Here is a 20,588-nt window from a genome sequence, read left to right as displayed (position 1 = left end):
ATAGACACACACACACACACACACACACACACACACACACACACTTTCAGTCCATATAAGGAGTTAATGGCCAAGGTTATGATTTCTCCAGGAGGCTCCCCATCCACCCAGGGGGTCAGGCATGCCAGTTCCACCTTCAGTAGTAGTAGTAGTAGTAGTAGTAGTAGTAGTAGTAGTAGTAGTAGTAGTAGTAGTAGTAGTAGTAGTGGTAATAGTAGTAGTAGTAGTAGTAGTAGTAGTAGTAGTAATATTGTTTAAATCTATCAATCTATCAATCTCTCTCTCTCTCTCTCTCTCTCTCTCTCTCTCTCTCTCTCTCTCTCTCTCTCTCTCTCTCTCTCTCTCAATGCCCCTACGTGTTTCTATCTTTAATTCTCTTAATTTTTCTCTTTTTCCCGTCTCTTTCCGTCACCTCTCTCTCTCTCTCTCTCTCTCTCTCTCTCTCTCTCTCTCTCTCTCACCTGGCAGCCGGCTGGTCTTCTCTGCGGTCCTGCTCTCACATGGATGGGCACGAAATATTCCACAGAGGTCTGTCAAGATAATAGTAGTAGTAGTAGTAGTAGTACTAGTAGTAGTAGTAATAGTAGTATCTTCGTCATCATCAGACTCACCTGAAGGGAAGATCCTGGACAAAAATCATATTCTAGAGACCCGTTTCTGCTTTCATAAACTTAAATAAATAATAAATGATTGGCACCTCGAGGCACCGTGGGAGAGAAAATGGGTATAATTTACTCGATTTAGTGAGGCTCCCCCTTAAAACTCCCGGGAGGGAAAGAAAAACGTCAGCTATTTCGGAGTATTAGAAGGGAGACTCACATAAAATGCCTTCTATTGAAAGGTAATGCATTATTATGTTTAGTATTGGTAGGGAGAATTAATATACTTTAGTTACCCCTAAAACTTCCCTGTAAAACCAATGAAGGATTAATTTTCCGCCTAAAATAGATAATGAATCTATATGGATTCCTTTTGAGCTATCGCAGTCGAGAAAATGGATGGATATTTGAATAATTATAAGAAACCTTACAAGAATCTCAGCCGTAGTCTTCTGTTTGGTGAATTTAAACTGCAGAACGTGGGGTGTCGCGCCAGCCACAGCCAGGAGGCGCGAATCGGGGCAGAAAGAGAGGTAGTGTATTGCGAACGGGTCCTCTTCCCCATCCATGCTCCGTGTACACCTACAGCAATACTAAACAATTTAGACTGTTTGATCGCAGCATTGAAGGAAAAAAGTTAGTGCTATGAAGGTGCATGTGTGTCAGCTCGTGCCACCACCCATGACTCAGGAAGTACAAGCAAAAACACATGACTAAAACGACCATTTAATGAAATGGGGTGAAGCTAATGGAATAAATACCACCGAAACTGCTCCTGCATTCATACTTAGCACAGGTGAGTTTGATGATGTGTGCTTTGACATGGAAAATAATTCCCACCAGAACTGAATAGGCTGGGTGTAATCAAGCTACTGACTTCCATTAAAAAGCAACACCCACACTTCTGTCTTTGCACACACTGGAAAGAAGTAAAAAAAAAAATATTAATGAGAAAAACATTAACACACATAAAGCACAACGAAAGGTTAAAAGGTCCGTGGGTCGCGACAACTCCACACTGGGAACCAGAGCACCTGCTGAGAACGCTGAGCACCGCCCATTATCTCAAGAACGTCAGGCTGCCTCACGCATTCACATCAGGCCAAGTCAACGAGGCAGATCATACGCCCGCAACGCCTCTACTCACAGAGCTCCCCAGGGCTCCCTCACTACCTCCCAGCCCCGCCCTGCATTCCAACGACGAGCCCCTTCCTATTATAAACCCAGCAGGCCAGCGACAAGAGGGAGCAAGACATGATGGGGTAACGAGGAGGGCGCCCCTACTACCAGTACATACATACGCAGCGGCGGCGAGGCGGTGTATGTATCTATGTATTTATGTATGTGTATGTATCTATGTAAAGAATGTCTTAACACTCAATATCATTAACTTGAACGTCCCCAAACAAGTGGACACTGAAGGTTTCTGGAAGCATGTACCCACACCGTAAAGCCTCTGCCACTGCTTTTGAATGCATACAAGACATGTTTAGATTAATTAGTACGAAGAATAAGACATTCTTTATATTGTGTGATTTCAATAACAGCTTACTTGTTGGTAATAGGAAGATATCTAAGATCATAAAGAGCAACAAGTTAACTCAATAATTGATAAACCAACGAGGGTTACGCCAACATCTTCAACTCCATTAGATCTTGCTATTACTAACAAGCCCGACACTGTATGCTCCTGTGATGCTGTGCCACAACAGACTGCTGATCATCACCTCACAAGTATTATGACAGATATCAGCAAACCTAAGAGATCGCCAGCTATTCCAACATTTCCACACGTTGGTCATCATACCAAAGAGAAATTTTGTTTTAGGCTTCCTCAGAAGACGCACAATTTTCATATGATTTTAAGTACAGACGACGTAAATACGCATGTAGATATTTTTTAACGCAAATTTTATTAACTGTTTAAACGAATGTGCCCCTTGTTACTAAAGAAATCACAAGACCATTTGCACCATGGACGAGCAACTCAATCCAGGAAGCTATGAATATTGGAAATATTACTCGAGCAAAACTAAAATACGATGGGCATAACGCTCATCTGCAACAACAATACAAACAGGAAAACAAACCAGTTAAAACCCTCATTGATGAGTGCAAAGCAAAATATTATCACGATGACTTCCTCAACAATAAAGGCAGCATTTCAAAAAACATGGAAAACTATTGCAGAAACAGTCCCTAACACTAAAAACATTTCCATTACCTCTAATTTTGATAATGTACTCGACAAAGCCAAGGAATTTAATTCTTATTTTGCTAATGTTGGTAAGAATTCATATACTAAAACTCAGGAACTCATCCACGGCGAAAATGTGCAATATTCTATCTGTGAGAATGTAGCCTCTGGGATGAGTGGTGAGGACAGCACCTTCAGGCCTCAACCAGCACACACTGACACTGTTATCCTCATGATAAAAGACATGAACGAAACCAGTTCTGTTGGCAGTGATGGCATTCCCAAGAAATTTACAAAGGATGCTCTTTGTATAATAGCCTCGCATATTACTTGAATAATCACTACCTCAGTAGTTAAAGACGTCTTTCCCACAGCCTGGAAACATGACCTTATAATCCCCATTTTTAAGAGCGGAGACTCTAGCGACCGAAGCAATTTTCGGTCAATTTCACTCTTATCCATTGTCTCTAAAATACTAGAAAAAGTACTTGCTAATCAGGTAATTAAATTTCTGAAACTTAATCACTTGCTATCTATCTCACAACACGGATTTCGGCCAAAACTATCAACAGAAACTGCTCTCTCTTTTATCACTGATAAAATATGTGACAACATGGACCAAAAGAAAGTAACAATCTTGACTTTGTGTGATCTGTCGAAAGCCTTTGACAGTGTTAGCCACGAGACTCTTCTAAGTAAATGCATTAAACTCAATACAGACAACGTCTGGTTTAAGTTACATGAAAGACAGAACACAGTCGGTACGCTTAAGCAACACAGTCTAATAATCTAAATGTAGACTACAAGGTTCCACAAGGCTCAGTGCTAGGCTCCATTCTGTTCTCGATTTACGTTAATGACCTAGATGACAAATTAAACGTGTGCTGACTAATCCAGTGTGCTGAGGATACCCAGTTTGTACAGACTGACACTGTCAATAATCTCAGGGACCTCATCTCTAAAACTGAAGACACACTACACAATGTGAAGCAATATTTTCTTAGTAAAGGTCTTATGCTAAATCTAAAGAAAACACAATGTATCTTTATTGGCAATAGGCAAATTCTATCACGTATTCCCACAAACACATTCATTAACTGTGAAGGCAACCATATCCACCCGGTGACGCATGTGAAGAACCTGGCAGTTTTTTCCACAGATACATGCTTCTCCATGTACACATCACCGAGCTTTATAAGAAAATCATGGGAATACTGATGCATAGCAACAGAATGAGTGACAATTTTCATAAACCAACTAGGGTATTAATTGTAGAGTCTGTGGTGCTCAGCCTAATAAATTATTGCATTAGTATATGGGGCTCCACAAATAAAACTCTGCTTCTAAACATACAAAAAATTGCAAAAATTTAGCAGCTAAAGTAGCTACTGGGGGGCGCAGGAAATATGATCACGTCACTCCCGTATTTAAAGATCTACAATGGATGACAGTAAAAGACAAGCACACTTTTGAAAAATGTACAACAATGTATAAAGTTGTATATGGATTATATCCTGAATGGCACATGAAATTTCCCAGTGTCATGGAAAAAACAAGCAGCACAACAAGGCAGCTCAGTGACTTGCACACACCCAAAGCCAGCACTGACTCAGGGGCGAGGGCCACTGCTGTGTCAGGGCACAAACTTTGGAATAATCTGCCCTCTTCTGTCAACAACTCGGGGAGCCTGCAAACCTTTAAATCTAAATTGAAATCTTTTTATCTTAGATCATCTTGTATCTTAGGTAGGTCTTTTTATTTTAGGCACCTCATTCTTTTTTATTTATTTATTTATTTTTTTCATTTTGCACCTTATTTAAGAATAAATAAGAATAACCATGTTACATGGAAATATAAAATTATCATCATTATTTTCATTATTATTATTATTATTATTATTATTATTATTATTATTATTATTATTATTATTATTATTATTATTCTCTCTCTCTCTCTCTCTCTCTCTCTCTCTCTCTCTCTCTCTCTCTCTCTCTCTCTCTCTCTCGTAGTAGTAGTAGTAGTAGTAGCAAATAGATAAATAAATAGATATATTGACAGACAAATAGACTGATGAGAGAGAGAGAGAGAGAGAGAGAGAGAGAGAGAGAGAGAGAGAGAGAGAGAGAGAGCACACCGTACTTTCATCACTATTTTAATATTTAATGGGAAGAACAATAAAGGCAAAATAAAGTAAGATAAAAAAAAAACTTTCCCACCGTCGCGCACTGTACTTGAAAACTTCAGTGCCTTTGTTTCTTTCTTAAACTTTGATATCAAACATTAAGTTAATTCCTTTGAAAACTGCAATTGTTCTTTACTCAACTTTACTTCACTTAAATAGAAACTTTAAAACTCATGAAGGTACACACACACACACACACACACACACACACACAGAGAGAGAGAGAGAGAGAGAGAGAGAGAGAGAGAGAGAGAGAGAGAGAGAGAGAGAGAGAGAGAGAGAGAGAGAGAGAGAGAGAGAGAGAGAGAGAATCTTCCTCTGCTCTTCCTTCACCAGATGTTGCGTGAAACGTAGCGAGAAGGAAAGAGGAGGAGGAGGAGGAGGAGGAGGAGAAAACACGGGAAGGAAGGAGAAAGAGGAAAGTGGAGGTAGAAATGAAGGAAGGAAAGAAGATGGAGGGCAGGAACGAAGGAAGGAAGGGAAATGAAGGAAGTAATTAGGGAAGGATGAAGGAATGAGAGAGAAATGAAAAGTAAGTTGGAAAGGAATGGAGGAAAGAGAAAAAAAAGTCAAATGAAAGAAAGGAGGAAAGGAGAGAATGAGACGGAGGGAAAAGAAAGAAGGTAATAAAGAAAGAAATTAGTGATGAGAACAAAGGCCGGAAGGAGGAAGAGAAAGATGGAGAGAGGAATGGGAGAAAAGTTAAAAAGGTAGGAGGAAAAAGAGGCGAATAAAAGGAAGGAGGGAAGGAGGGAATGACACAGAGGGGAGACGAAGGAAAATAATCAGTGAAAAGAAAGGACGGATGGAAGAAGAGAAGGATTTAGAGGAGAGGAAGTGAGAGAGAGAGAGAGAGAGAGAGAGAGAGAGAGAGAGAGAGAGAGAGAGAGAGAGAGAGAGAGAGAGAGAGAGAGAGAGAGAGAGAGAGAGAGAGAGAGAGAGAGAGAGAGGGGAGGGGAGAGGGAGAGGGGAAGGTATCAACACTAAGGAAACAAACATGAATTGCAATGAGAGTTCCTTTGCTTATCGGTAAAACGGGATTCGTGTTTCCTTAATTTCTCATTGAGTTTCATAATGGTCGGCTTTTGCTTCGCCTTGCCGCTCACGACACGCGATCAGCGAGACTCAGGCGTGCCGAGTGAAGATTTGTGTTCAGTTTATCGATGACGTTTTTTAATTAACCTAACCTGAACTGAACAAAACTAAACTATCCTGATCTAATCTACCTTAATATAAACTAAACTAACCCAAACTATCCTGATTTAACATAATTTAACCCAACCTAACCTAACCAAACCTGACTTGAGCTGACCTGACCTCACCTTAATTAACCTAACCTAACCAACCTAACTTAACCTAACCTCACCCAACGTATCTTAATCTAACTTAACCTACCTGACCTTAATTAACGTAACCTAACCTAACCAACCTAACTTAACCTAAAATATCCTAACTTAACCTACCTGACCTTAATTAACTTAACCTAACCTAACCTAACCTAACCTAACTTAATCTAACCTAACCTAACGTATCCTAATCTAATCTAACTTAACCTACCCATCATTATAACTTGTTGCTTAGTGTGACTCAGATTTATATGATACTTTCTCTTTTCATTTCCTTTTATTTGATTTGCTTCTTATTTAGGCTGAGGTACATTAATTCACGCCGTAACGCATGAGGCACGGAAAGTTTTGCTGGTCTGGAGCGTGGCAGCGGGAGTGCCAGAGGGCCAGTGGACGCAGCCACGGGTGCCAATACCTTCCCTCACAAGTATCGCTGGCGCTGACAACATCTGAGCATTGTACGAGTTTTTATCTTGCATTTCTTCCCCTCGCTTCTGTCCGTACCAGCCACAGCGCTCCCCTCAGTCCTTCCTCTCTCCCCATCACCCTCTTCCCCTCACCTCGCCGCCTTACCACTGTCCACGACTCAGCTCTCCCCTCACCTCTCTCCAACTCCAGCTCTCCCCTCCCCTATGTCCCCTGTCACTGTTCCTGCCTACCTCTCTCCTCTCCCATGTCCCCTCCCCACTTCTCGTACTACCTACATTCTCCCGTATCCAGCTCTTCCCCTCATCTCTCTCCCATACCCTCCCCTATCCTGCTACTAACCTTTTCTACCCATCTCTCCCCTCACCTCTCTTCCTACTACCTACCTTTTCCCATTTCCAGCTCTCCCCTCTCCCCTCAGAGGACAAAAAATGGAAAACAGTGTCCCACGCAATATATCTGTCTATAACTGGATCGAACACTTTTCCCTCTCTTTCAAATTTCTGTTCTTTAAATCCTTTACCTACCGGCGCTCTTAAATACACAACGATTGTATGATTATATTTAGGAGTTATCTAATGTTCTCTCTCTCTCTCTCCTCTCTCTCTCTCTCTCTCTCTCATCTCTCTCTCTCTCTCTCTCTCTCTCTCTCTCTCTCTCTCTCTGTGTGTGTGTGTGTATGTGTGTGTGTGTGTATGTAATGTGTGTGTGTGTGTGTGTGTGTGTGGTGTGTGTGTGTGTGTGTGTGTGTGTGTGTGTGTGTTCATAACAGTTTGTTATTCAGTGGAGTCTCTCTCTCTCTCTCTCTCTCTCTCCTCTCTCTCTCTCTCTCTCTCCTCTCTCTCCTCTCTCTCTCTCTCTCTCTCTCGAATCTTATTTGTTCTCACCTTTCCTTATCACCACTGTGAGGAAGGAGATAAAAATCATAGGATTAATTTTACTTCGTCCTTTCTGGGCATTCCTTTCTGTCATTTCACGCACTCCCACACACTCACGCACTTCCTGGCCAAGTAACTGTCTGTGTCATTCATCCTACCTCATATTGTCTTCCTCCTTTCATGTATATTTCTCTTTGCTCTTTATGGTATTCCTGGTAGTTTATTATTTCTTCTTTCACGTATTATTAAGTGTTTGTGTTATTCGCTGTTGGTATTATTTTCCTTTCCTTTCTCAACATGTTATTATTATTATTATTATTATTATTATTATTATTATTATTATTATTATTATATTATTATTAACTGCGTATGTTATAACTAGATTTTTTTACTTTTTTTAGTATATTTTTTCCCTCACTGGTTTTGCCATTGCTTGTTTTTCTTTTTCCTTTTTTTTTTTTAGTATTCTTCACGTATTTTTTTTTATCCACAGTTTGTTATTCCATGTTTTTTTTTCTCTTACTCACGTGTCATTATCTGCTCATGCATACATAGAAAAACTAAATAAGCAAAAATCCAGGTTTTTAATAAATTGTCGCTTCCTTCACTGAATTGTACGTATCTTTCATTAGTAGTAATCCAAGAAGAGAGAAAACCAGCTAAAAATTTACACTTTTTAATAACTTTCCTTTTGCTTAATTTATTGTCTGCATCCTTAACTTCCTTTCCTTAATTTGTTTGAGTGTGAATGGCAATGTGACGCTTCATATCTCAATTCGGTATTCCTAGGTGGCTTTAGTGAGCAAATATAAACAGGTTGATATTTATCTTACTCCTTTTGTTCCGTGGTCTCTTGAAATTATGTCGTAAACTTTTGAAAATTTGAATCAGCTTAGTCTATTTTGTGAAACTTGAGGATAAATAATAGTCTATAAATAATCTCTGAAAATTACATTAGTTAATTTTAGCTTATATTAAATATGATTTTCATTTGACTTTAACTTTATATCTTTATATTGATAACTCCTTCCAAAAGTCACTAACATTTTCAATTAATCTCAACTTTCTTTTCATGACATTTAAAATTAATTTCCCTTCTCTTCCGATCTCATGAAATTATCCTCGTTTAATTTTTTTTTTATTATTTTAACTTTCCTTTGACTTAACCTGTATTTCTCGTACCTTCTTGCCCTTAACATTAATAACTCCTCCATAAGTCACTAACACTTCCAATTACTTAATGTCAACTTTCTTTTCATATAATGTAAAGCCTCACGTCCCCTTTCTTCCATTCCAAGTAACAAAAAGAACAGCCACACTTGAGACACCACTTTCAAATCACTCGTCTTTCACTTCATTTCAAATCCACACACACCTTCCTCGCCTCGCCATTACTCCACAGAGGAAATATGAGTGTTATGTCAGCGTTACATTAGGCTTCTCTCAGGTTACATTAGGTTTCTCTCTCATCCCTTCTACTGTTTATCTCTACAACCCTCATCTGTATTTGATTATTTTACGTTAGGACATTCTCTCTCTCTCTCATCTCTCTCTCTCTCTCTCTCTCTCTCTCTCTCTCTCTCTCTCTCTCTCTCTCTCTCTCTAGGCGTCTTCGTGTTTTGTACAGCGCTTTTAATGTAAGTTAGGGTAGGACTCTCTCTCTCTCTCTCTCTCTCTCTACTCTCTCTCTCTCTCTCTCTCTCTCTCTCTCTCTCTCTCTCTCTCTCACTCTCTTCTTTTCTTTTCTACTCGTAAAGTCTGCAGTTCTCTTGTGTTTCTCTATTTTATCCTGCTTACGACTTGAAGCTGTTTCAAAAGAGGAAGAAGACACCTCGAAAAAGAAAAAATATTAATTGGCTTGCCTCTTTTCATTCTCCCGTTATTCTTTTAAAGTACGACATAGAAGGAAGCGTTTATTTATTCATTTATTATTATTATTACTATTTTTATATTTACCTATTTTCTTTTCTTTCATTGCCTTATTTGGTTTTATTATATTCATTTATTTACTTATTTTTTTTGTTTTGAGCGATTTTTTTCTCTAATACATGAAAAAATAAAATGTTAGTGATTCTGACCTAGAGATTATATTGAGTAAAATTATAAACTAACACATTTTTTACGTTTTCTGTTACCCAAAGCTTGACATTTTTATCATCCTCCATCACACACACACAACACACACACACACACACACACACACACACACACACACACACACACACACACACACCTACAACTCTGCAAAATAAAAATAACCAAACGGATACACTGAACACAACACCTCTCCCTCTCACTCTCTTTCTCCCTCACTGTTTATCAATCATCTTAACCGAACAAACAAACCAGCTCATGACTCACGTGTGTGTGTGTGTGTGTGTGTGTGTGTGTGTGTGTGTGTGTGTAAGTAATTCGTCTGTTAGCCAAAGATAGAGTTGAGCAGAGGAACAAATGGGTCGCTTCCAGTTATTGTCGTAGGAGTAAATATTTGGAGGAGGAGGAGGAGGAGGAGGAGGAGGAGGAGGAGGAGGAATATGAAGAACTGTTTTTGGAGGAGGTGGAATATATCTAAGGCTGGAAACTGTAAGATGAGGAAGACAGAGGAGGAGGAGGAGGAGGAGGAGGAGGAGGAGGAGAAAGTACTGTGTTTTGAAGGAGAGTGTGAAAGAGAAGACCCAGAGATGGAGAGTATAAGGAAGGGAAGTTAAAAATGATGATCAAGAGTAAATATATGGAATGAGGATGAATAGGAAGAAGAAGAAGAAGAACCGTTTGGTGAGAGAAGTAAAAAAAAAAAAATCTAAAGTGAAAGTGTAAGAAAGAGAGGTGAAGAAGATAAGTAAAAAAAAAAAATGAGGAAAGAAGGAGTGGGAAAAAAAAATACAAATACGAAGAAAAATAGAGATTGAGAGGAAGGGAGGAAGAGCGATGTTGATGGAGAAGGGAAGGGGAGGGATTCCAAGGGCGGAGACTAGAAGGAAAGGCGGAAGTTAAGGAGATGCAGGAAATAATTCTATTGGAGGAAAGGAAAGTGATGAGCAGAGGAGGAAGAAGAGGAGGAGGAGGAGGAGGAGGGAAAGAAAATCTACATGAAGAAAAAAAAAAAAGAATGGGAAGAATGAGGATGATCTGAGTAGGGGACGAAAGAGAGAAGAAAAGGAGGAGGAGGAGGAGGAGGAGGGGAGGAGGGGGAGGGGGAGGGGGAAGAAGGAGAGGAGGAGAGCCGCGGAAAATAAAGGCAAACAGGGAAAGAGAGGGAAATACTCAGGTGTATTTTGCGAACACTGGGCCACAGAGAGAGAGAGAGAGAGAGAGAGAGAGAGAGAGAGAGAGAGAGAGAGAGAGAGAGAGAGAGAGAGAGAGAGAGAGAGAGAGAGAGAGGGGGGGCCATTGAGGCGCCATTCTTTAAATTAGCAAAGTCAAAAAAGGCTTATCCAAAAGAGGGTGAAGTGTAATAAATAAATGTGAATAAATATGAGTGGATGAGTAACTGAACGTATCACTGAGTGCCAGTGAATATGAAGCGAGGATATCTGGAAAAAAAAAAAAAAAACATGGTGATTTTGACGTATCTTTTGAAAACCGATTGGACACAGACAGGACACTGACAGGCTGGAAATGTGTGTGAATTACTGGAATTGTGTGGTGGTGGATCGTATAAGCTTACTGCGGAAAAAAAAAAAAAGAGAGTAGCCGTTTATTGCGGTGACGGAGAGTGTGGAGTGTTGTGTGGGTGAACAATGAATGTAGAAAGAAGTGAATGTTGAGGTGAGTGAGTGAAGTGAAAGGTGATCTCTCTCTGCACTCGAGGGTTTCAATATTAATTTGGCTTTCGATGAGTGAGTTGCCGCTCATTGTAAAAGTTATAGGAACAAGGAATTGGGTGTGTTTTTGTTAATGAAAGGAATGTATTACTATTTTTCACGTAAGAGGAACACTGGCGTAGGGCAACAAGAGGAAGGAAAAATGGAATAACTCTTGAACTACTTATATTTAAATGTATTACGGTTTTCAAGGTATGAATATCAAGTTATGTATATTTGAATGTATTAGTATTTCAAAATGTGCATTAAAAGCTTCTCTTCATTGTAAGAAGAAAGTGAAGAAGTAACTAATTTTGTTGATTTGAAGGTTATTCTACATAATTTATTATATATTGGAAAAAGAATTGCATATAAGTGTTGCGTCTGGAAGAGAAGTACTGGTGGTGACAAGTATACAAGCTCAAATTTAGTTGTCGTGCAGTAATGAAAAAATAGAGGATAATTTTTGTGTGTTCTTTCATTATCTTCTTATTTTCTTATTCTCCTTGCTTTCTTTCAGTATATTCTCTTCATAATGACAAATATTTTTTATTCTAATACAGAACCTAATTACCCGCTTTCCTTTTCGTGGTATTTCCAGTCTTCGTACTTGTTCTCTTTGTCCTCCTCATCCCAAACTCTTAACGACGACCAAAATATCACTATTTTCTGGCTATTTTTTACTTTTTTTTCATTTCTATAATTATTTTCTGCATTTTCACTTTTTTGTAATTTTTATTATTTTTAATCTTTTTTGTAATTGTTTAATATTTTTGTTACGGTTCTGTTTATCTTTTCATTTTTTATTTATTATTTTATATATTTTTTTTACATTTCTCATTTTTTTTGTGATTCTCTACTTTTTGTCACTTTTTCTTCTTTTTTTTTATATTTTTTGTCATCATTTAATTTATTTTTTACTTTTCTGTTATTATTTTTCTTCTCGGTTTTTACTTTTTGTAATTATTTTGAATTTTTTTTATTTTTTTTCTATTTTTTCTGGGTTTTTTCACTTTTCCACAGTTTTTTTCCTTATTATTTTCAGTGTTTTTTTTTTCATTACGTTGTGTTTTTTTTTTTTACCTTTTTGTCATCATTAATTATCCGTTATAATTATTTTCTGGGATTTGACTTTATTTTGTTATTCATATTTCGGTTATTTTATTTTAACTTTTTTTTGCCATTTTCATTTTTATTATTTTCTGCTTTTTTTGCTTTTTTTTTCTCATTTTTTGTCATTTCCTGGCTTTTCTTTACTTTTTTATGCTTCTTCATTCACTAAGATTTTTTTATTTATTACTATTTTTCTTTTAATATTTTTTTCTGACTTTTTTTTTACCATTTTTTGGCTTTATTTCTTTTTCGTCATTATTTTCTATCTTTTATACTTTTCTTTGTCACTATTTTCTAGATTTTTAATTATTTGTTATAGAAATTTTCATTTTTTTTTACTTTTTATTGATATTGATTATTTTAATGTTTTGTAGTTGTTTTATATTTTTTGTTACTATTTTTCTTATATTTTCTCTTTTTTGTAATTCTTTTTTCCTTTTTTTCTTTTTGTCACAATTTTCTGGCTCTTTACTTTTTATTACTTTGTTTTTTCTTATACTTACAATTTGCTTTTTTTTTTTGCTATTTTATTTTTATTATTTTAATCTTTTGTAATTCTTTTATGTTTTTTTCTTACTCTTCTGCTTATCTTTCTTATTTTATTCTAATTATTTCATTTTTTTTTTTACTTTTCTCATGTTTGTTATTATTTTGTCTTTACTTTGTCATTATTTGTGGAATTTTTTTTTTACATTTTTTGTCATTATTTTCTTCCATTTGTACTCTGTCACTTTTTTGTCCCTTTCGTCACTTTTTTAATTTTTGTCATATTTTTTTTACTTTATCAATATTCTATGTTTTTTTTTACTTTTTTGTCATTTTCTGCCTTTTACTTTTTTGTCATTATTTATTTTTTTCATTTTTGTCATTTATTTTTTTTTGTTATAATTATTTTCTGGATTTCCACTTTTGTCATTTTTTATTGATGTTTTGTCATTATTTTTTTTATTTATTTTACTTTTTTGCTATTATTTTCATTTTTGTCATTATTATTATTATTTTTTTTTACTTTTTCATTATTATTTTTTTATTATTTTCTTTTTTTACTATTTTCACTATTTTTTTACTTTTTATTATTTTCTTTTTTACTTTTTTCATTATCTTTTTATTATTTTCTTTTTTTTTACTTTTTCATTATTATTTTTTTTACTTTTTTCATTATTTTTTTTTACTTTTCATTATTATTTTTTAACTTTTTTTCATTATTATTATTTTTTTATACTTTTCCATTATTTTTTTACTTTTTTTTTATTTTTTATTTTATTTTTTTACTTTTTTTTATTTTTTTTTTTTACTTTTCATCATTATTTTGGAGTTTTTAATTATCCTTACTATTTTTTTTTTCATTATTTTCAGCTTTTTTTTTTTATTTTAGTCAATGGTTTCTTGTCATCATTTTCTGCTTTAATTTTTTTTCATTACTTTCTGGCTTTTTTTAAAAATTGTTTTCTCATTATTTCCTGACATTTTTTTTATCATTATTTTCTGGCTTTTTTTTTTACTTTGATGTCTTTATTTCTTTCTTTTTTATATTTTTTCTCACTATTTTTTTTCATTATTTTTATTTTTATTACTTTTGTTATTTTCTGGATTTTTTTTACTTATCTTCCTTTTCCTCATTATTATTATTTTTTTTTACTTTTTCGGTATTATTTTCTGTTTCTGGTCACCATTTTTTGGCTTTTTATATTTTTCATTACTTGCCATAATATTCTTTCTGCCTTCTTTACTTCAACACTATTTCCATAATTTTGTAAACTTTTTTTTTTTTGGTCATTTTTGTTTCATTTTCTTTTTTCACAATTTTTTTTATTTTGTCATTATTATTTTTTTTTTACTTTTCCCATTATGATTTTTTTTCTTTTTCTCATCATTTTGTGGCTTCCTCTCAGAATCTAGTTTTTCGGTGGTGAGTCACGTGATTACATCATTAAAAGATACTATTTTTCTTCCTTTTTTTTCAATGTTTTCCGTTTTCCAAACGCAGTCTTCTTTCTCAGTGGACTAATAATTAAGTCAGACTTCTTAAGTTACGGTACAGTATTTTGTTTGTTTTTTAATCTTTTTTATTATTATTTTTCCTTACTTCTTTTTTTCTCAGTGGAGAGTCACTTAATTATTTTGTTTCCTCGTTAAGATTTTTTTTCTATTTTTTCCTTGTTTTTATTTGTGCCATTGTTCTTTTGTTTCCTCTCACTGTTAATAGCCGTATTTCACCAGTTTTCCTCTCACTATCAATGGCTGTTTCACCAATACTAGATAGAATTTTTCTTTTCTTTGTTTTTTGTCGTTGTTTTGGTTTTCACAATCTTGATCCTCAGCAAGTTAACACTCAAATCGTAGCATTCTAAAATAACTTGTATAAAGATTTCTTTGGTGGATTTGTATCTTTATATTTTGTCATCGTTTTCTGATTTGCTCTCACTCAAAATATTTAGGCATCTTATTTAATGAAGATACTTTAATTACTTTTTTTTTCTATTAATTTCTGGTTTCAACGGTGGATTGACAGTCGATTACTATACTTCATAGGTTATGAGAGCAAAGACTTTCTTGTTACTTTTTGTTTACTTTATCTTTTTTTATCTTTTAATTTCTTTTACGTCATTATTTTTCATTTAGTGTCACGAATGTTCTTGTTCCTCGCTGAAGAATCACTCAGTTGTTTCGTCAATAACATATAGATTAATATTTCTTTTTTCTTTGCAAATTTTAAGCGCTTTATTTTTTTTGTCATTAATTTCTGGATTTCACTCACCACCTTGTTCCTCAGAGGAATCACTTAGTGTTCTTGCTCCTTAATTAATGGATGAAAAACTTTTCTTTTTGGTCTAATTTCGGGTTTGGATTGACAAGCATGTTCCTCAGTAAAGACTCAGTGCTTAGGCTTCTTAATCCATAGTTAGAAAGCTTACTTTGTTTTTGTACTTTTTTTCCCCAATTTTCTCGGTTGCACTGACTAGGATGGTCCTCAGTGCGAGTGACTCAGTGTTTAGCGGCTTGCGACCCGTGATGGAGGCTCTGCGCACTAGTCCGCCCTTTCCTCTGTTTCTGTGAACGCAGCCGAGCCTTAAGGGCAGCCACCTCTCGGGCCCATTTCACTCGCGCGGGGCCTGAGGGTGGCGGCTGTGATTCCAGTACCTTCAAATCCAGATCAGGTTTATAATCAGTAGGTAGGCTGTAATGGGTGTCGATCTTACAGCGGACGGATTTCAGATTTATTTTGTTGTAGCGCTTTTTCTTCTCTCCTGACTTTTGATTGTTTCTTTTCAGCTGGCGGACATAACGGTAATGGCTACACGAGAACGTCTTCTTTCTTAACTCCAGTTCCTTCTTTACCTTCATTCTCGCCGTCATGTTCTTCACCGGTGTTGGTGGGGAGGCCTTCCACCACCTCCACTTGCTGCTTACATTGGCCATCGCGGTGTTCTTGTGGCGGCAAGTCATTACCTTCTTTTTCAAATGTTGATCCTTCCCTATATTCTTCCGCGTCGTCATTTTTTCCACCGGTGATGTTGTCTTCACATTGCCAAGCGACACACTCTCTCTCTTCTTTCTTAAAAGCATTGCTTTCCGTATCTTCTCTCTCCTTGTACTGTTCTTCACGATGACTTTGGTTAAAGACAAAAGTTTGGTTATAGAGGGAAGGTTAACTTTCTCAATAACGTCTTGTTTCTCAGCTTCCTTCTCAAAATTTTGTCCCTCTTTAATTTCCTTATCTGCATTGTCTTTCTCAGGAGAGGTACTTTTCACATCTTCAACAACCACTTCCTTCTTTCCAGTGTCATGCGCATCATAGTCTTCCGAAACACTAGTCTCCTTTCCTTCAAGAGTATTAGCTTCCTCGCCTTCATGATATTCATCGTCTTTTTCCTGAACTAGCTACATTTCACTCATTTTTGCTGGTTTCATTTCCTTCTCGGTAACTTTTTGTTTCTCAGTATCTTCTTTCTCTTCCTCATCTGTCTTCTCTGTTTTTGTAGGGACGCTTTCCACATCTTCGGTGTCTCCTTCAGTCTCTTCAGACTCATTTTTATCATATTCTTCCCAAACTGCGCTCTTCTCTTCTGCTGGATTCTTTTGGACAATTTCCGCGTTTTCATTGTGTTTTTCGTGAACTAGCTGTACTTCACTCATTGTTCCTGATTCTTTCTTCATCTCTGTATGATTTTGTTCCTCTGTATCTCCTTTGTCTTTCTTATTAGTGGTATTTTCATCAGCATTATTCTTTGTCTCGCATGGAATGTCTTTCTTGCGTATTTCCTGAACCTGAACGATCTGTTTTTCTTTGTTTGTTTCTTTAGGCTTCATAGACGCCTGCTTATCGCGACGGACGGTACGAGGTGCGCTGCGCTGCTGTTGGCGTGCAGCAGGAGCGTCTTTGTTGAATGACCGCACGTTCTTGGTTTGCATGGGGATTACTGGCGGCAACTTTACAATTTCTGGAGTTGTTATCATGTTAACGGGTTTATCTTTCTTCTTAAAACTGTTGAACAAGGAAGTCGCGTAGTCGATCTTTACTTGGTTTTCGTCATCCCCGCGTTTAGCGCACTCGTACTTATCGTTCTCTTGTAACGGCTTATTTTTCTGTTTCTCAGCGGCATCGGTCTCGTCGCCGCCTGAAGCCGCTTGGTCCTTTTGAACAATTTTGAAGCTGGTTTCCGTGACATAAAGAACGAACTTTTCTGAATTTCGGTTCTCCATCTCTTGAAGGAAGGTTGCCAGGCGGCCAAAGAGGACAACCTTCTTTCCGCGCCGCTGCTTGATGGAGACCTTGACGGCCGTCTTGCCTGGCGTCCAGTATTCGCGGAAAACCATGCCGTCCATGTACATCACAGTCTCCAGAGACGTGTACTTCTGGAGACTGGGTTCTTCTTTATGCGGTTTGAAAAAGAATTTGGCTACCTTAGTGAAGCGAGGCCCTCGTGGCCAGCAACAGCAGAAGAAAGATTTCGCGTCGGGATCTCCCATGGATACTTTGACAGTGCGTGGGGGGCCACGGAGAATGTCGCCATTCTCCACGACACACTCCCCACGCATGTATGTGCTGAAGGAGCGTCTACCATCCATCCTGTCTCCTGTCATCTGACAGACTGAATGTCCCACTAGGGTACACTAGTATTTAGGATACCTGAGGTGCTTGGAAAGTGCTTCACACTGGAGAGTTTGGAGTTGTGAAGCAATGCACACAGTGTTGCCGCCTTGCAGAGCACCGTCTTTAGGGTTCACAGGCAGGGAAGCACGTGCACCACGGATAGGGTGTTGGGGCTCGGGAGGTGATCCTGCACTGGCAAGTGTGATCGGGCGCGACCAATAGGAAACTTGCGCTGCATTGCAACAGCCAATCACAAACCACCTTTTATTATTATTATTATTATTATTATATTATTATTATTATTATTATTATATAATAATAATAATTATTATTATTATTATTATTATTATCCCTCCACCTCCATGACTGTTCATCCAAATTATTCTGTACCTGCAAATACCAAATTTGCGTCACCTAATCTGGACACGACCCACTAACTCTTGCCTAACGGGAGCCTCGCAGCAGGGGAGGGGGAGAGGAAGGGCACAGGTTATTACAAGGCCTTGGAAACACACAGGGCGGGTCAGGTTAGGTATTATCTGAGCTCACTAAAGTTCACGTGAAGTCAAAGAAGTGTGTGTGTGTGTGTGTGTGTGTGTGTGTGTGTGTGTGTGTGTGTGTGTGTGTGTGTGTGTGTGTGTGTGTGTGTGTGTGTGTGTGTCTGTGTGTGTGTGTGTGTGTGTGTGTGTGTGTGTGTGTGTGTGTGTGTGTCTGTGTGTGTGTGTGTGTGTGTGTGTGTGATTTTATTTTTACTATTGTATGGTGTATTTTTAAGCCTCTCTCTCTCTCTCTCTCTCTCTCTCTCTCCCTGGCATTTAACGCAAGCGGATTCTCTTGTGTGAAATGTTGTATGGTTGTATGTTACGAGAATTTATTTACACACACACACACACACACACACACACACACACACACACACAGGAGGCAAGTATGGCGAGTCAACAACAAATATGCTAAAAAGAACAAAAACAATCATACAAACATTTATATTCGAAAAGGGAAAGCAATACAACTAAAAAAAAACAATACAAAGATAAATGAACAAAGACACACAGAAAACAGCAATGGAGGGACAACAGGTACGTGGGAGGACAAATTTGTATAGATGGGGAGATAAGAGGGGAGGGGAGAGGACAGGAGAGAAGAGGGGAAGAGAGGAAAGGAGAGGAGAGGAGAGGAGAGGAAAGGAGAGGAGAGGAGAAGAGAGGCTAAGAGAGAAGAGAAGCGAGTTAGGACTGAAGTGAAACGAAGTGAAATAAAATGAGAAGAGGGAGAGAAGAGAAGAAAGAGCAAAAAGAGAGAAGATAAAAATTAAACTTGAAGAGAAATGAGGAGACAAGATATAGGAAAAGAAATGGAGATGAAAGCAGCATAGGAGAAATGAAAAGAGAAGAGAGGAGAAATAAGAAAAGAAAATACCAGAGAAAAGGAGAAAAAAAAATCTGAAATGACGATACGTGAAAGAAGATAAGAGAAGAGACGAGATGATGAAACAAGCATAGGTAAAAATAGGAGAGATAAAGAAAGAGAAACAGAAGAGAACAAAGGACACTTACTATCAACACACACACACACACACACACACACACACACACACACACACACTTCCCCTTAGCCAGACGCAGAAGGGCGCGCGATATCAACTTGCCTAACCGGAACCTGAAGCTGCTGCTGTTACCGAGCCGCCGCAGGTGTGATGATGACAGGTGTAGTGGTGAAGGACGCGAGACTGGCGAATCATTAGGTGGTGGCGCGGAATGTAGCGAGGTAGAGCAGCGGTAACAGTGCTTGAAGTCCAGTAAATGGGACGCCAGTGTGTGTGTGTGTGTGTGTGTGTGTGTGTGTTTAATGGGCCGTGAATAGTATGCATATTACTATTCGTTCGTGTTGATTTGACTTTGTTAATTTGTAATGTGTGTTTCTTGTGTTTCGTGTGAATTCTAATTTGTTGTCGGTATCTATCTATTTATGTATCTACCTATCTATCTATCTATCTATCTATCTATCTATGAATCTGATAGAAAGCATTCATGTGATGAGCAGAGAGAGAGAGAGAGAGAGAGAGAGAGAGAGAGAGAGAGAGAGAGAGAGAGAGAGAGAGAGAGAGAGAGAGAGAGAGAGTCTGTCGTCCCACATCTGCCTCTCATTCCAAAGTTATCTGCGTAAAGTTCTTTCATTAGGGTTTCTTTTACGCCTCCGTGCTCCTTTTTCCTTCCATACAATGCGGCCGTGAAGAGGAGATAGAGAACATGAAGTGGAGGGAAGTCGATGAAGAAGGAAGAATAGAAAAAGTTAGGAGAGGAGAGGAGAGGAGAGAGGATAAGGAGGAGGAGGAAGAGGAGAAAGAGGATAAAGAAGGGAATATGAAGTGGTGTACTAGGAGTGAAGGAGAGAAAAATAAATAAAGAGCGAATAGAAGGTAGATGAAATGATAAAAGGAGGGAAAGGAATGTAATAATGATGAAGTTGATATTGGTGGTTGTGATGGTGATGATGGTAACTTGATAGACACTCGTGGTGGTGGTGTTAATGGTTGTGATGATGTATGTGGTGGTGTATTGCTGTTTGTGGTAAGACTTCAGGTGGTGGTGGTGGTGGTGGTGGTGGTGGTTCTGGTGTTGGTGGATGGTGACTGTTAAGAATAAAGAGACCAGAAATGAAATCCAAATATTTACGAACAATATTGGTACATTAGAGAGAGAGAGAGAGAGAGAGAGAGAGAGAGAGAGAGAGAGAGAGAGAGAGAGAGAGAGAGAGAGCTAAAAGTCGAGGGTAGGGTGCTATAATTGGCTTTCATTTCACTTCAAACACTCATTTACGCAAGAGTCCGCCAATTAAAGAGGAGTCTCCCGCCACGAGTAAAAACACCGCGTGGCTGGAAATCTATCACCTGTGCACTGGAAAGACAAAGGTGCGAAAAAAAAGTGCAAGAACCTGAAATGGAAGCAG

At 37.7% G+C, this 20,588-nt stretch overlaps 1 protein-coding gene and 1 long non-coding RNA gene across 2 annotated transcripts in view; both read right to left on the bottom strand.

The window, feature by feature from the left end:
* LOC135098503 (uncharacterized) overlaps nt 1-20,588 on the bottom strand; it is an 89,180-nt gene that overhangs the window by 24,583 nt on the left and 44,009 nt on the right. The window lies entirely within an intron of this gene.
* LOC135098506 (uncharacterized) overlaps nt 1-20,588 on the bottom strand; it is a 37,331-nt gene that overhangs the window by 8,582 nt on the left and 8,161 nt on the right. Inside the window, exon 2 of the long non-coding RNA XR_010267091.1 lies at nt 462-530. This is a non-coding gene — a long non-coding RNA (uncharacterized LOC135098506). The remainder of the gene's footprint in view (nt 1-461; nt 531-20,588) is intronic.

This window comes from Scylla paramamosain, unplaced genomic scaffold (assembly GCF_035594125.1).
Source record: "Scylla paramamosain isolate STU-SP2022 unplaced genomic scaffold, ASM3559412v1 Contig67, whole genome shotgun sequence".
NCBI classification, from domain to species: domain Eukaryota; kingdom Metazoa; phylum Arthropoda; class Malacostraca; order Decapoda; family Portunidae; genus Scylla; species Scylla paramamosain.
The sequence above is the reverse complement of the archived record's forward strand: the minus strand, read 5'-3'. Positions and strand labels throughout refer to the sequence as shown.